Source organism: Acinonyx jubatus, chromosome B2 (genome assembly GCF_027475565.1).
Source record: "Acinonyx jubatus isolate Ajub_Pintada_27869175 chromosome B2, VMU_Ajub_asm_v1.0, whole genome shotgun sequence".
In the NCBI taxonomy this organism is placed as follows: domain Eukaryota; kingdom Metazoa; phylum Chordata; class Mammalia; order Carnivora; family Felidae; genus Acinonyx; species Acinonyx jubatus.
In genome coordinates this window covers 17,310,660-17,327,210 of record NC_069385.1, presented here as the reverse complement: position 1 = coordinate 17,327,210, position 16,551 = coordinate 17,310,660, and the positions used below count along the sequence as shown (strand labels likewise).

At 37.7% G+C, this 16,551-nt stretch overlaps 1 protein-coding gene and 1 long non-coding RNA gene across 9 annotated transcripts in view; one reads left to right on the top strand and one right to left on the bottom strand.

The window, feature by feature from the left end:
* LOC113598637 (uncharacterized) overlaps nucleotides 1–10,955 on the bottom strand; it is a 39,297-nt gene extending 28,342 nt beyond the window's left edge. Inside the window, exons 1-2 of one of the 3 annotated variants that reach the window (XR_008298279.1) lie at nucleotides 10,813–10,955; nucleotides 1,992–2,112 (exon numbers count right to left, since the gene is read on the bottom strand). This is a non-coding gene — a long non-coding RNA (uncharacterized LOC113598637). Of the gene's footprint in view, nucleotides 1–1,958; nucleotides 2,113–10,812 lie in introns of all 3 variants that reach the window. The other 2 variants (XR_008298277.1, XR_008298278.1) reach the window with 2 other exon arrangements.
* The window catches only part of TAB2 (TGF-beta activated kinase 1 (MAP3K7) binding protein 2), a 90,885-nt gene that overhangs the window by 55,358 nt on the left and 18,976 nt on the right, over nucleotides 1–16,551 (top strand). The window lies entirely within an intron of this gene.

Genomic DNA, 16,551 nt, shown 5'->3' with positions numbered 1-16,551 from the left:
AAACTGTTAAATTCATTCAGATAAGAAAGTGGAGGGTAAGTGTCTTCTTGACTATTGATGTAAATTTGTAGATTGGCTGCGAGTCCTTTAGAGTAACAACATGTCGTACTCATCTTTGTGTCCCCAGTGAATTGTTCCAAGTACTGTAGGCAGGAAAGTACTATATATATCATCACTCCCACGCAGTCACCTACTACCCCTAGTACCACTTGTCCTTTTAAAAATTCCTAAAAATAGGGGCACCTGGGTGGCTCAGTTGGTTAAGCTTGCGACTCTTGATTTCAGCTCAGGTCATGATCTCATGTTTTGTGAATTCAAACCACTAATCAGGCTCTGCACTGTCAGTGCAGAGCCTGTTTGGGATACTCTCCCTCTCTCTCTCTCTCTCTCTCTCTGTCTCTGTCTCTCTGTCTCTCTCAATAAATAAACTTAAAAACAATTCTAAAAATAATGATTTCACTGCTGAGTTTCTCAGAAGAGCCTGATTGTTTTGGCTTATTTTATGTTTCAAGCAATTAGATTCTTGTGATTTTCAACTCAAGCTGGACTGTGGTGTTTTCAGATTCCATAAACACCTGTGCAGCTTTCAAATTAAGATGCCCAGGTCTTAACCCAGACTTGCTCAGTTAGAATCTCTGAATGGTGAAGCCTAGTGTACATGTGTGTTTTCAAAGGTCTGTGGGTGATTCCAATTGCACTAAAAATTGTGCTAAAACTTCTGTTTGTTTTCCATATATCTGTGACTAAATTGGACCCAGTTTGTTTGTTTGTTTGTTTGTTTGTTTTTATTGTTTACTTTTTGAGAGACAGAGAGGGACAGAGGAGGGGCAGAAAGAGAGAGGGAGACACAGAATCCAAAGCAGGCTCCAGGCTCTGAGCTGCCAGGACAGAGCCCGATGCAGGACTTGAACTCAGGAACCATGAGATCATGACCTGAACCAAAGTCAGATGCTTAACTGACTGAGCCACCCAGGTGCCCCAAACTGGAACCATTTTTGTTTGGTTTCAGTGGTATATGAATTTTAATATACCACTATTTATTCCACTGATACTTAATTCTTACTCTTCTCCCAAAGTCCTCCCTTCTCCTTCTCTCCTTCCATCAAAATAGCAGATTTCCTGTATTCATACAGTTTGCTATTTCTTAAATGGAGAATAAATTGTTGTATGGAGACGATTTGGTAAAGGGAATTTTCAATTGAAATAGACATGATGATCACATTTAACTGGATTGTGAATATAAAGTGTTGCTTAAACTTGCTATCTCCCAGTTTTTCTCATTCTCTTTGGAATCTACTCTAGTCAGGATTTTTTCCACTATAGTCAGCTCTTGTTAAGGTCATGAGTGACAGCATTGTTACAAAACCTATCTGTCTCCTTTCAGCCCTCATCTTCCTTGATGTGCGTACAGCCACATTTACCAGTGAAGCACCCTCTTCACAGTGAAACATTTTATTCATTTGACTTCTAGGGTACTATAAAATTTCCACCTTCCTTTTTATTCTTTGCTCGTCCTCCTTCCCTCATCTCTCCTCTCTTCATCCTTCCACTTCTCAAAGAAGTGGGATCAATGCCTCAAAGCTTAATCCTTGGGCCCCTTCTCTTTTCTGTCTGTACCATTCCTTAGGTGATTCATTCAGCCTTATGACTCTATAAATACTATGTGCTGATGATTCCCTAATTCATAACCTAGACTTAATCCCGGATTTCAAGCCAGTTTATTTAACTACTTATTTAACATCTCCATTTGAATGTTTACTGGCCGTCTCAAGTTTTCCGTGTCTGAAATACTTTCTGATATTCCCTCCAGCTTACTCTCCCTGTAATCACTTTTCCCATCTCAGTTCATGGCAATTTAATTTTTTTTTTTTTTAAATTAGGCCAGAAACTTCAGAAACACCCTTGACACCTTCTTTTTTTCGTATTTCACATCTAATCTGAAAATTATCAACTCTAACCTTCAAGGTGTATCAAGAATTCTCTCTTCTTACCACCCCATTATTATCACTCTGGTCTGAGCCACCATCATCTCAAGTGGATTATTGCAGTAGCCGACCTGCTTTCACTCTTGCTTCCTTATGGTCTTCTTTCAGCTCAGCAGCCAGACAGATGCTGTTAAAAAACGTAAGTCAGATTATATCACTCTTCTGCATATGATGGCTATTTCATTCAGAGTAAAAGCTATGAAGCCTTGTGTGATCCACTGCCCATCGCTCATCGCTTTTCCTTCTGCTTACCACTTCCAGCCCTATTGGTCTTCTTGCCAATGGCCTTCCTTAAACAATGGAAGGGATGCCTTAGGATCTTTGTACTTGCTGTTCTCTGTCTGAAATTCTCTTCTCCCAGAATCCAGTTAATTCCCTTTGGATCTTTACTCAGATGTCACCTTTTCAGTGAAATTATCCCTGGTCTCCCTGTCTAAATCTCCATGCCAGCATTTCCCATCTTTCCATCCTTGCTTATTTTTGCTCAGAGAGGGGAAAATGAATAATCTAATAGTAAGATACATAATAACTAATAAATACCTGCTGAAAGCTTACTATGTGCTAGGCACTTTTCTGAATGCCCATTTATTTCCCACAACCAACTATAAAGCAGACACTAGTATTATTCCTGTTTTCAGATTAACAAACTTAGAAACAGACAGGGTAAATACCTTGCCAAAGGACAAATGACAAGATTCTAACCTAGGAAATTGACAGTGGAGCCCACACTCTTAAACCACAGCACTGTAACCTCTTTCCACATTTTAAAAATAAACCCTCTGGATAGATGCTTCAAGTTTGTCTTGTAGCTTCACATAACCCCTGGTTCACCACTGTGGGGGCGACATGTGCCCCAGTTTAAGAAGCGTGAAGCTAAAAGATCACTCAATAAAAATAAGTAAAACAAAAACAGGCAGCTATAGGGAAAGAAATCACAATATACAGATATAATTAGAAAAACGACTTGAAAAAATAAAGCAGTCCCCTGGAGAAAGAAGTATAGGGAGCACTAGACTTCAAAAGGCACCTGAACATTAAAGAAAAAAAAAAAATGCTGATGAGTGAAGGCCCTGGTTTGAGAGCCCAGAGCCTACCCAAGTAACAAATAGCAGGGTTCCATGGAATCCGCCACTCAAATTACTTCTCTACACTAACAGCCTTCAGACAGCTGAAACAACAGCACTCGCTTGCTTTGCACATATGTACATACATGTGGAATTTCACAACATTCGTGTGGCTGCGTATCCTTGTATTACCTGTGCGTGCACCGGATTGGTGGGAGTACCGTTCTCCAGCCCTTTCATCTTGTTTCTTTCTGTTTAGTGTGGAACTGCTGTTGACCTAGATTTATGCATCATCCAGTGACAAAATTCTTGATCTCGTGTTTCTTTGGCTTGGTTCTATTCAAATCAAAAGATTATTCGGGACGCCTGGGTGGCTCAGTCAGTTAAGCAGCCGACTTCGGCTCAGGTCATGATCTCGGTGAGTTTGAGCCCCGTGTCGGGCTCTGTGCTGACAGCTCAGAGCCTGGAGCCTGTTTCAGATTCTGTGTCTCCCTCTCTCTGACCCTCCGCCGTTCATGCTCTGTCTCTCTCTGTCTCAAAAATAAATAAACTTAAAAAAAAAATTATTCTTTCCTGAAAATGTATCTTTTGTGAGGTTAACTTATACATGTTTGACGCTCTACAGTTTATACAGTACAGCACTCACTATGGTACTTAATGCGGTGACCCGAATAATAGTGATCTTTAAGAAAAGACCTGAATTCTGATTTATGTGGCATGGGTAATAAAGAGAAAAGAAGTGTCTCTGCCTCCTGCAGTGAAATTGATCTCTCTAAAGCTCCTGGAACAGACTATTTCAGAATAGAAAGAGAAGTTGAGCCAAGTACCAGAGTCGTAGGAAAATATTTTTCTCAAGTTGAGGACGGAACATACATAAATAAATTTGGTACACTAAATGCATTCTTTTTCATTTGTATTTCATCTAACATTTAAAATCTAAAAATACTACAATAAAACATGTCAAAAATGAGAATTTTTGTCTATAAAAGATACATTGATTGATAAGCCCTCTGCTATCGAATGAGAAGAAAAAGGGATAAATTAATGAAACTTTCCCAGGTCCTGCTCATTTCATCACCCAAGTCTACCAACACCACTGCTAAAGGAATTAAATTACACTTGAGTCCTTATCAAAGTACTACAGGAACCAGAGACACAAATGAATGCCCAATAGAAAAGACAAATTCAGGTTAGAGAGAAATGCCCTTTTGAAGTCTGGATATAAAGAAGACTCCTATTCTATCTGCTAAGAACAAATGTTAAAGTAAAAATTGCTTGCCAGTAGTAAGGATACTGTGTGGCCACAAGCTACGTTTTCCCCCTTGAGTCATACTGCCTGACTGTACCTAACTTCTGAAAAGTGCCAGTAAATATTTTATCATTCACTGTATTCTGGGACTTTCTGGTGCCCTCTCGCATTCATAGATGTACGCTTTTAGTAATACTGGCAACTTCTTTAGGTGTGAAGAACAAACATTTCATTGATTCAAACTAATTTACATTGTGGGGGATGGGAGGAAAGGCCTGCTTTCTATGTTTTGTTATAGCAGGCAGAGGCTCTTACCAGATTACCACTGGTGCCAAAAATGATGTCTTCTTCTCTTTTATTTCTGAAGAGCCTCGCATCAGGCTCTGTGCTCACAGCTCAGAGCCTGGAGCCTGCTTCAGATTCCCTCTCTCTGCCCCTCCCCCACTCACTCTCTGTCTGTCTCTCTCTCTCTCTCAAAAATAAGTAAACATTTTTTTTTAATTTACATATATAAGGTTATAAACATTTTTAATGATTCCCTACTACTTTTTTCCCAATTATATTTATGGTCCTATCATACTGTTAAGTAGTAGCCTTGACTTTGAACCTGAAATACAAAAACAAATAAGGAAAATTACAAGATGAAATTTAGCTCTTTGGACTTTGTATGTGTCATTCCTTGTCCTTTTTTTTTTTTTTCAATATATGAAATTTATTGTCAAATTGGTTTCCATACAACACCCAGTGCTCATCCCAAAAGGTGCCCTCCTCAATACCCATCACCCACCCTCCCCTCCCTCCCCCCCCCCCATCAACCCTCAGTTTGTTCTCAGTTTTTAAGAGTCTCCTATACTTTGGCTCTCTCCCACTCTAACCTCTTTTTTTTTTTTTTCCTTCCCCTCCTCCGTGGGTTTCTGTTAAGTTTCTCAGGATCCACATAAGAGTGAAAACATATGGTATCTGTCTTTCTCTGTATGACTTATTTCACTTAGCATCACACTCTCCAGTTCCATCCACGTTGCTACAAAGGGCCGTATTTCGTTCTTTCTCATTGCCATGTAGTACTCCATTGTGCATATAAACCACAATTTCTTTATCCATTCATCAGTTGATGGACATTTAGGCTCTTTCCACAATTTGGCTATTGTTGAGAGTGCTGCTGTAAACATTGGGGTACAAGTGCCCCTCTGCATCAGCACTCCTGTATCCCTTGGGTAAATTCCTAGCAGTGCTATTCCTTGTCCTTTTTTTTTAACCAGTGCTTCCCTCCAAATCACACTTTCTATTTAACAATATTCAATAAATATGCTAATCATGACAAAAATTGAGAGGGCTAAATATTCTTTTCAAGAGGAGATAAAATTTAAATTAGTTTTGAATCTGCCCTACTTCTCATAGGTTCTTCCCAGTCTCAAGACTTACTACCTTTCTTAATTTGAAATCTCAGGATTGGAAGAGACTTCAAAAGTCATTTAGAATTGTACAACTGTGTACAATTGTGCAGAGGTCATCCAGCCCACTTGCCCAGTTAACACTTAGTCCTCATGATCCCTAGTCCTTGTAAACCCATTCTACATGTACTTCAATCCCTGCGGAGAGAGAAGCTGCCTCCCGAGGTAGCAAATCCCACTTTGCACAGTTCTGCCTTTTGGCAAGTTATTTCTTGCATTAAACTGGTCTCTTTAAAAAGTATTATGCAGTAACATATGCACATGATAAAAGAAATTTCAACTCTCCCCCCCCCCCAAAAGAGGAAGATAGGATTACAATCTGTCTCCTTTCAACACCTGCCTGTGTCTCCCCCCCCGGCCCTCCCACCATTTAACTATCAGAGGTAACCTCCACTAGCAGTCTTGATCCCCCTTCTCTCTGTAATCATACACGTACACACACATACTTTTTGTAACGGGAACCCACTATACACATATGGCATACATAAATACACACATGTGGGATTTTATAATACATACATAACCTACCGTATGTAGGACATAAACACTGGAGAGGTACGCTCCACAGTTTTTGCTGAAGATCATTGCATTTCAGCCTATACAAATCTCTTTCATTCTTTTAATATACTTTTTAAACATTTTTATTCATTTTAGTAGCTTTATTGAGATAGAGTTTACACCCATGAAATTCTCTTACTTACGGTGTACAAACCAATGATTTTGGGCAGAGTCACATGTACAACCATAGCCACAACCAATACTAAACATTTTTGTCACCTCAGAAACTCCACACCCTTTAGCTATCAGCTGCCTGCCCCATCACCCCTACCCTCAGCCTTAAGCAACCACTAATCTACTTTCTGGCTCTAAATTTATATATTCTGGACTCTTACAATAAATGGAATTACCTAATATGGAGACTTTCATGACTGGTTCTTTTCACCTAGCATAGTGTTGTAGAATTCATCCATGTTGCAGCATATGTTATTACTTGCATTCTTTTTTTCAGCTGAACAACGTGCTTTTGTATAGATGGAGACCACATTTTTGCTTGTTCATTCATCAGTTGATGGACATTTAGGTTGTTTCCATCTTTTAACTATTATGAATGATGCCGCTGTAAGCATTCATGTACACCTTTTTGGTGGACATTTGGTTTTATTTCTCTTGAATATATACTGGGAGTAGAATTCCTGATTCCTATACTAATTCTGTGGCTAACCATTGGGGAACTGCCAGACTGTTTTCCAAAGTGGCTGTACCATTTTGCATTCCCACCAACTGTATGTGAGTATTTTGATTTTTCCACATCATCAATAGTTGCCATCATTTGACTTTGAATCTTGCTATCCTAGTAGCTATGAAGTTGTATTTCTTTGTGGTTTTGATTTGCATTTCTCTGACGGCTAATGATGTTGAGGATTACGACATGTGTTTATTGGCCATTTGTGTATTTTCTTTGGAGAAATGCCTATTTATAGCCTTTGCCTTTTTTAAATTGGGTTGTCTTTTTATTATTGAATTGTATGAATTCTTTGTGTATTCTGAATATAAGTCTCTGATGATTTGCAGTTATGTTTTCCCATTCTGTGAGTTTTTATTTCAAGTAAGCTCTATGCCCAATGTGGGGCTTGAACTCATGATTCCCACAGTCAAGAGTTGCATGCTCTGCCAACTGAGCCAGCCAGGCCCCCTATCTTTTCATTTTCTTGACTGTTGTTTGAAGCACAAAAGTTTTTAATTTAGCTGCAATCTAATTTATCTGTTTTTCCGTTCATTGCTCCTGTTTTTAGTGTCATATCTAAGAATCAGTTGCCAAAGCAAAGGTCATGAGAATTTACTCCTATGTTTTCTTTTAAGAGTTTTGTAGTTTTAGTGCTTGTATTTTGGTCTTTGATGTATTTTGACTTAATTTCTATATAATAGTATGAGGTAAGGGTCCAATTTCATTCTTTCACCTGGGGCTTATCCAGATGCCCCAGCACCATTTGTTGGAAAGGCTTTTCTTTCCTCGCTGAATGGTCTTGGCACCCTCATAGAAAATCAGTTGACCATAAACACATGGTTTATTTCTGGACTCTCAGTTCTTTTTCATTGATCTATATGTCTATCTTTAGGCCAGTACTACACTGTCTTGATCATTGTTACTTTGTAGTAAGTTTTGAAATTGAGACCTGTAAATTCTACTTGGTTCTTTTTCAAGATTATTTTGGCTATTTGCAGTCTCTTGCTGTTCTATATAAATTTTAGAATAAACTTGTCAATTTCTACAAAGAAGTCAGCTGGGATTCTAATAGAAATTGCACTGGAGTATTTTTCTACATATACTTGATGTTTTGTTTTGCTTTGTTTTGTTTAAATGCAATCAGAACAAAAGGGTTTGTAGTGAAAAGTTCATCTCGCCAGAGGCAACTGATAGCTATTCACAAATATTTCATTTTGCATTCTTCTAGAAACTGCAATGTAGCAAATCAAGGTATATAGGTATATAGATATATTTTTATACAAATGAAATATAGTATCTTGTGTTTTGTGTTTGTCATTTTTTTTTTATCACTTTGAGAGCATTCCATGACAGCAGGTGCAGATAGATCTCTTTGTTAAAAAATGGCTGCACAGTAGTTTGTACCATAATCCATAACCAGTCCTTTCTTGATAGATAGACATTAAGGTCTTATTTTTACAAACCACTGCAGTAAAAATCCTGTACATACCTATTTATGCCCATGTCCAAGTATGTTGGCAGAAGAGATTACCAGGAGTGGAACTGATGTGTCAAAGGATATGTGTATTTTTAATTTTGATAGATGTATCATTTAGGCTTGGTTATACGTCAGTAACAAACCGTGTCTTTAACAACCAAAGTATTTCTAGCTCACTTGCCACAGTAGATTAGCTGGTGGGCTCTGTTCTATATCATCCTCACTTAAGGACCCAGGTTGAGGGAAGCGCCATTCCACGTTTCCATGATTGTTCAGATAAAACAAAGGAAAATCAGCAAATCAGCACTGATTCCTTAAGCTTCTGCCCTGACACATGTTACTCTTAGCTAAAGGAAGTTGCACAGCCACCCGTAACCACATCTAATTCCTGGAGAATGGGGAGGCATAATTCTACTGTATATACCTGGAAGGCAGAGAGCCAGAAATATTTGGTGAAGGACACCGATGACTATCACAGAAAATATTGCCAGTTTTGAGACTCTATCTAGCTACCAGTTTATAATCTCATATTTGTAAACGGGGAACACTTTTGACAACATTTGTAAGAATGTTCTTTTTCTCCTTCCCTCCCTCGTGATGAATATCATCACGATATAGGTGATCGAAAAAAAAAATACATCTTTGTCAGTTTGGTAGGTAAAAATTTATTGCTCGGGTTTTTTAAAATTTGCATCTTTGAAAATGAGTGAGGTTGAGCACCTTTTCATGTGTTAATTTTTTAAGCTGTTTGTATTTTGTGAACTTGTCTGTTTTTATAAGATACCTACTGTTTTTTTCTAAGACGTTGTCTTAACTTGGTCAATAAATTTTTTTATTTTATAAAGTTTCTTACTTTTATATGTTCAAACTTATCAACTTTTTTTTTTTCTTTCTGGCTTCTGGGTTTTAGGTCTTATTTAGAAAGCCTTTCACCATTCCAAGATTTTGAAAAAAGACCAGAAATCTTGCACATATCTTCTCTTTATAGTGATATTCTTTGGAACCCTACTGAACTGGACTCATTTCTCTTTCCTGTGGCAACCCTTCAAAACTTTTCTAAGCTATAAACATCCCCCAGTTCCTTTAATGGTTCATCCAGTTGTATTTCTTTGAGGCTCTTTTGGCATCTCTAGGCCCTGGTTTTCTTTATAACAGAAGTTTTAGACAGTGTCTCTATCTTAATGCTGTAAAATTATATGTAGAATCTTACTTATACACACAAATAAAGGCCAACAAAGTGTTTATCTAGCAGAAGCCTAATCATAGGAGTTAGGCATCATTCCTTATAGTTTTGTTACATCTGTGGCCCACATTAGAGGCCCAGTTTCAGCACTGTTGAAAGATCTGATTTCAAACTGTCTTTAAAAATGGCAAAAGTAGGGGCACCTGGCTGGCTCAGTTGGTTGAGCGTCCGACTTCGGCTCAGGTCATGATCTCATGGTCTGTGAGTTCGAGCCCCGCATCAGGCTCTATGCTGACAGCTCGGAGCCTGGAGCCTGCTTCCAATTCTGTGTCTCCCTCTCTCTCTGCCCCTTCCCCACTCATGCTCTGTCTCTCTCTGTTTCTCAAAAACGAATAAACGTTAAAAAAATTTTTTTAAATGGCAAAAGTAAATGAAAACATCAGGAAACATAATTTTAATAAGTAATTGCCATCTCTCAATCTTTTGTGACTCCATCACTAAATAAGTGACAGTAATTATACATTGGCATATAAAACAAATACCTCTGCTGTCAACAGTTACAGTCTAGAACAGTTTTGATTTATTTTAGAAGCTGACATTGTACTTTGTTAGGTACAGTGACTTAGGCACATAACTGACTTTGGCATGTGAAATTGTCATGACAGACAAAAATATAAGATATTAGAAGTAAGTACCTATCAGATTTCCAGTTGCAAATTTCTCTCTCTCTCTCTCTCTCTCTCTCTCTCTAATAAGCCAAAGATCTTTATATCCATAAATACCTGGTACATTTTCCAGTGGCAAAGGTATTTTTTTAATATGCACTTTGCATCCTCTTTTTTTTTTTAGCAAGTTTTTTTACTGGCACCAATTAAAAAGAGTAGGCACCTGAGAAATCGCGTAATTTCCCCACAAGTTCAAGTCAAACTTTTTGTCTAAAGAAACAGAATGTAAGAATGATGACTGAAGAATTAAACTACTTTTGGGGGGAGATGGGGTAAACCCTTAAAAACTGTAGGATAAAGGAATTTTCTGTAAGAATTATAAAGACTTGACATTTGTTAATAATACAAAAGCTGCACATTTGTCTAGTGCTTTACCATTTGTAAAATAGTTATGCAGATGCGAGACCTACGTGGGGCTTAAGAGAGGCAGTTGAAAAAAAAAACTGTGAATACCTTAATTAGAATTACAATTTTTCCTTCTTGAATGTCAACCCTGTCATCACCATTCCGGGACAACAGTGGTGATTCCATATCTCTTCACCTTAGGTCTCAAGTGCATTTGTTCTCTTCCTCATTTTCTCTTACTTCCCACCCCCACCCCCCACAATGGAAATGCAGTTTTCAGAATGTATGCTACGTTCCATGCTGTTATTTTAAAAGCTTAAGTCAGACATTTTCTTTTTTCTCTTACCCCCCATTTGGGAGGAGAACAAATCAAAATTAATTTTTGGTTCATTTTATGGTTAACCATTTTTACTGTTCTTTCTTCCATTACTAATTCATATACCCACATTTCATAAGAAGAAAAAAATCTGACCGTGCTTTGAATGTCAGTGCCACAAGGGATGGGATCTCTTCTAACTTGCTCCCTTCTCTCTGTAATGCTTGTACAGTGCCTGAAACATGGTAGGTAGACAGTATCTCTCTTTTTTTTTAACTTTTGGAGAAATTACATGTTATTTACACTATAAAAATACCTAAAATTATGGGGCGCCTGGGTGGCTCAGTCGGTTAAGCGGCCGACTTCGGCTCAGGTCATGATCTCTCTCAGTCAGTGAGTTCGAGCCCCGCGCCAGGCTCTGTGCTGACAGCGCAGAGCCTGGAGCCTGTTTTAGATTCTGTGTCTCCCTCTCTCTGACCCTCCCCTGTTCATGCTCTGCTGCTCCCTGTCTCAAAAATAAATAAAACATTAAAAAAAAATTTTTTTTAAATACCTAAAATTAGTAAAGCTAACACCATCTGAAACTTGAAGTGTGTTTTTCTAATTACCAATAAAGCTGAGTAAGAAATTGTGTCCATCGTTCCTGGAAGTTGACAAAAGCTGGGTAAAGACTAAGCTTTCTAAACTGCTGCTTTAAAAAAATGCCCGTAGGACTGGTTTAAGGGCCCCAGTATTTGAATTCACTAATACTTATTTTAACAACCACAAGAGGGAGTTGTATGCTTAAATTACCTTTATATGTTAAAATGTAGTTTTGCCTGAAAGAGGATTTATAAGGTACTGAATGTTTTTTTCCACTACCTGTTATTCCTTCTCTTTTTTGTGTGTATATCTAAAAGTAGATAGGTAGGTTTTGAAACCAAAGTCAGTGTGTGATTGAGGTGTTAAATACATCACTTAGGTTATTGCCTAGGCAGAACTAGCATATAAAACAACGCCACCTTTCTGCATTGTGAGCGACTTAAAAGTCTTGCCAGATTTCAAAATGTATTCAGCTGTGTTAAGTGAAAAATACTAAAACTAAACATTCAGGGAGAACTCTAAAATAAATTTCATGTTTCTGTTTTATCAGTATTTCTGTCTCTTGGGCCTAAAATTGGTATTTTACTCCACCATTCATTAAAAGTCAATTGTTGTCACTATTTTAGTGACACTAAAATATATGTAGTAGATATTTATCAAGTGCCTACAATTGTCGACATTTAGTACTAGATACCAGGTGGTACAAAATCAGTGTTTACCCTCAAGGACCTTGAGGTTTAGTTGAGAGATGTACTTGATAATGAAAAATCTAAAATGCTGAATTTTTCCTAGTGTGAAATGAAATGGACTCATCTAACAAAAAAAGTTGCCTCTCTAATGGGATACCGATTTATAAATACAAAGTAATAGTAATAGTATTTTTATAAATACAAAAATGCTCTTGAAATAGTTCCTTTAACTTTGTTCCTTCCTTCACACTTCCTTCATACTTCACACTTCAGGGTATTAATTTATTTAATGCCCTTTGAACAGGTAGTATAGAAATATACTTAAGCTCCTTGACTACTAAAATTACCTTGGATTTCAGAATACTAAAAATTTAATTAATCTGTTTTTGGCTAAACAAAATACTGTTACGATGCAAATACTGCTAAAGAAACTACAGCACAGTCTTTACTCATACATGATTGGATATATTTTAATTTTATACATTTATATATGTTACATTATATTCTGTAGATGTATATATACATATTCTGTATATAGACACAGTTATGTCTAGGTGTGGTGTTTTTTTTTAATCATCCTTGTTTCATATTCAGTGAACTCCTGTTGAAAGGCTTATTTCTCCCTTCAGTTCTGGAAATCCCCTCCTGAGTCCCAGTTTTTCCATTGTCTCTTTCTAGAGCTTCTCTTACTCAGCTATTCAACATCCTATACCAACCTTCTACTTCTCATAGCCCTGTCCTCAGATATCCTACCTCCTTATCTTTCCCATTATATAATTCAGGAGGTTTCCTTAATTTTTGTTCCAACCCATGTATGAAGTTTTCATTTCAGCAGTGATGTTCTTAATGTATAAGAGCTATTTCTCGAATTCCTTTTTCATAGCAGACTATTGTTGCATGGGTGCATGAATGTCTTAGATCTCTTAATGATGCTAACTAGAATTTAAGTTTTCATCTAGCTCCTAAATCCTCTCTGCTTAATCTGGGTTTAGTCTTTCTCTTTGTTTATATAGATCTTTGACATGTCAGACGTTTCCGAAATGTATGGTGATCCATGGCTGTTGGTTCATATTTAAAATTTTTTTTCTTAATGTTTATTTATTCTTAGAGAGACAGAGCGCCAGTAGGGGAGGGGCAGAGAGAGAGGGAGACACAGAATCTGAAACAGGCTCCAGGCTCTGGCTGTCAGCACAAAGCCGGACACAGGGTTTGACCTCGTGGACCGCGAGATTATGACCTGAGCCAAAGTCGGACGCTTAACTGACTAAGCCACCCAGGCACCCCAATTTATATTTGAGAATGAAAGACTGAGAAAACTAAGTGGAAACCTACGTGAGAACGAGGGACTTGTCACTTGGGAGACTTTGCTATGTGATGGGTGAGGAGCCAGCTACTAGGAGAGAACACTACCATCACGGCCTAACGTTGTTTGTATATGGGGACCAGCTTGAGAAATCCATGTTGGGTGGCCTTGAGAATAGACATGCAACTGTCTGTCCCACAGGATAGGGTAAGGCCAACTGTTGCATAAACAGATATCCAATTAAAGCCTTATTTCCTTAACTTCGGCCTCCTGTTGTCACCTGCAGTCTTCAGTCTGGAGCCTCAGTAGGTCTCTGCAGTGCAGATGAGCTGCTGCTTTGTCCGAGATTGTAGCTTTCCCCACCCTCCTTCATTAGCCTGCTATTCCATCTACTTTCAGCCTTCCAGAAATTTGTTGAAATCTCTTGTCCATTAATTGCCTTTTTCCCCTTGTTTGTTGTTGTTGGATTGATGGTTTTATTCCTCTGTCATTGTCTTGGGGTTTCAGGAGGTGGAAAATTATATAAATACAATGTTTAGTCATCTTTAAATGGAAGTCCTGGCTAACAATCGATTCTTCATAGCCTGGCGTTTTAAGTCCATATTTGTCTATATCTAAACGAATGACAAGAATGGAGAGAGAATTTTTCCTTTAGCTTACCCATGGAAGTCTGTGTAACAAATCACCCCTCCTCCCGTATAAATACATATTACTAGATAGCACATGAGCCCAAATTATCCTTATGTGTGGTTGATGTGATTGTGTTTGTAACACTTTCTTAACATGTCAAAACAAAGAAACAAAACCCAAAAACCAGTCTCAGGGATTTCTGAAATCCCTTTTCAAAGCCATTTCTTGTAACAGAGGTGAAATTTTCTAGCCTCACCCCACGACTGCAGCCCAATTTTGTAAGCCTGCCTGACTCTCTTTCTAAGCTAGTTCCCTTCTTTTGGACGCCAGAAGTATAATTGTCATGTTTCTTGCTCTGTAGTTAACACTCACCCTTTTTTCATTTCGTGGGGCCTGATCAGAGCAAAAGTGTCTATAAACAAACACTGTAATGACTTTTCTTCATTATGAGTCTAATAAGGGTTCTTAATGATATGTACTGTGTAATGGTTTATATGGTGAAGATTAAAACTGCAGACAGACCACAACGAGAGAAAAAGTTTATTACCTTTAGCTGAATTTTCATAGTGATTCATCTTGACACCCCTATTTTGTCATTCATCTTCCTGAGATTTCTATCTAAAACTCCCAAGCCACAAATGAAAAGTGAACTGGGCACATAAAAATCCAGGCACTTAGAAGAAATAATTGCTAAGAAGTAGAGGGTCATATCTCTTTCCTACTATCTTCAGAGCACTTTTTATCTTGTTTATAATCAACAGACATACTTAAGAGATCCTGAAGAGTCTCTAAACTACATTTTTCGTTCCTAAGTAATATTACATAATATAATTATAACTCTGCTCTAAGATTTTGTCTTCACTGGAAAGAAATCTCTCAAACAGAATTTGAGGTCATGGATTCACAGTGTTTTGCTTTCGGGGTTCAGTCTAATCATAAATGTATCTCGCCATTTTTCCCCAAAGGCAAGCCATCTTCAGCCATTGCAGAAACTCCATTCTTTGTGAATCCCCAGGGATGTAAATAACATTTTTCTGTTGCAGAAACATTCTGAAGAATTCACTCCTTAACTTCAAAATATGCCCACAACCTTCAGCAGCTGTGGCTGCTTCAGTGACTGTGGCTCCTCTATTTTTCCTCAATTTTTTTTAACCAGATTTCTGCCTTGTTAAAGGATCTCTGCTACCAATATTGGCCATCTCAGCCCTGTGGTATACTTTCCTATTTTGGTAGAAAGGATTACGAATACAGAGAATTACTGGGAAGAGTGCTTAGCCCCCGTCCTAGAATGTATGTCCTGAGATGGATTGGTTGGAAAATAAAATTGAAACAGAAATAAAGTTGGATGGTTGGTACCTTCCCCCTCCACACTTTTATCACTAAGTAATAAGAACCCTCTTTATGTCTCATATTTTGCCCTAAAGTCATCTTTTTCTGAAATGAATATTACTACACTCGCTTTATTTCAATTTTACATATTTGCCTGCTGTGTCACCTTCAAAACTTCCAAGTGGCCTTCAAGATGGTGTCTGGTTTTCAGCAGTTTGACTATGATGTGTTTGGTTTTTGTTTAACTACTGCTTGGAGATCTCTGGGTTCCTTTGATCTATGATTGATTGTCTTTCATTAATTTTGCAAGATATTTGCCCATTGTCTCTTTAAATATTTCTTCTGCCTTGTTTTTCTCTTCTCTTTAACTGATTACATGTATATTAGACTTTTTGATATTTGTTCTTTTTTCCACTTTTTTCCTCTTGTTTGGGCAATTTCTGTCTTCCAGGTTAACTGATTCTTCTGTATCCAGTATGCTGGTAAGTCTGTTGAAGGAATTCTTTATCTCTGATACCATATTTAATTGCCAGCATTTGACTCTTTTTTGTGTGTAATTTCCATTTGTCAGATTATCTGTTGGGTCCTGCCTGTTTGCTATCCGCCTTTTTAACTAGATTTTTTTTTAACATATTAATCATAGTTATTTTAAAATTCCCTGTCAGGTGGTTCTAGCATCTAGATCATCTGTTAGTATGGTTCTATTGATTGTTTTATCTCTTGGTGAGAAGTTGGATTTTTCTCTTGCTTTTCTGTGTGTCTCATAATTTTTTGTTGAATGCCAGTATTGTATGAAAAAAAAAACAAACAGAAGAGACTGAGATAAGTAGTATTTGCACCCGGAAATGAGAACAGCTCTTTTTTTTCTTTCAGGTTATTAGTGTGAAGACTTTAGTCAATTCAGTCAGGCCCGGAGCTGGATTTGGGTTTTGTTGTTAATCTTTAGTGTACCACTGCCTTCAAATATCTCCAGCAATTGACTGCTCTTATTTTGCATC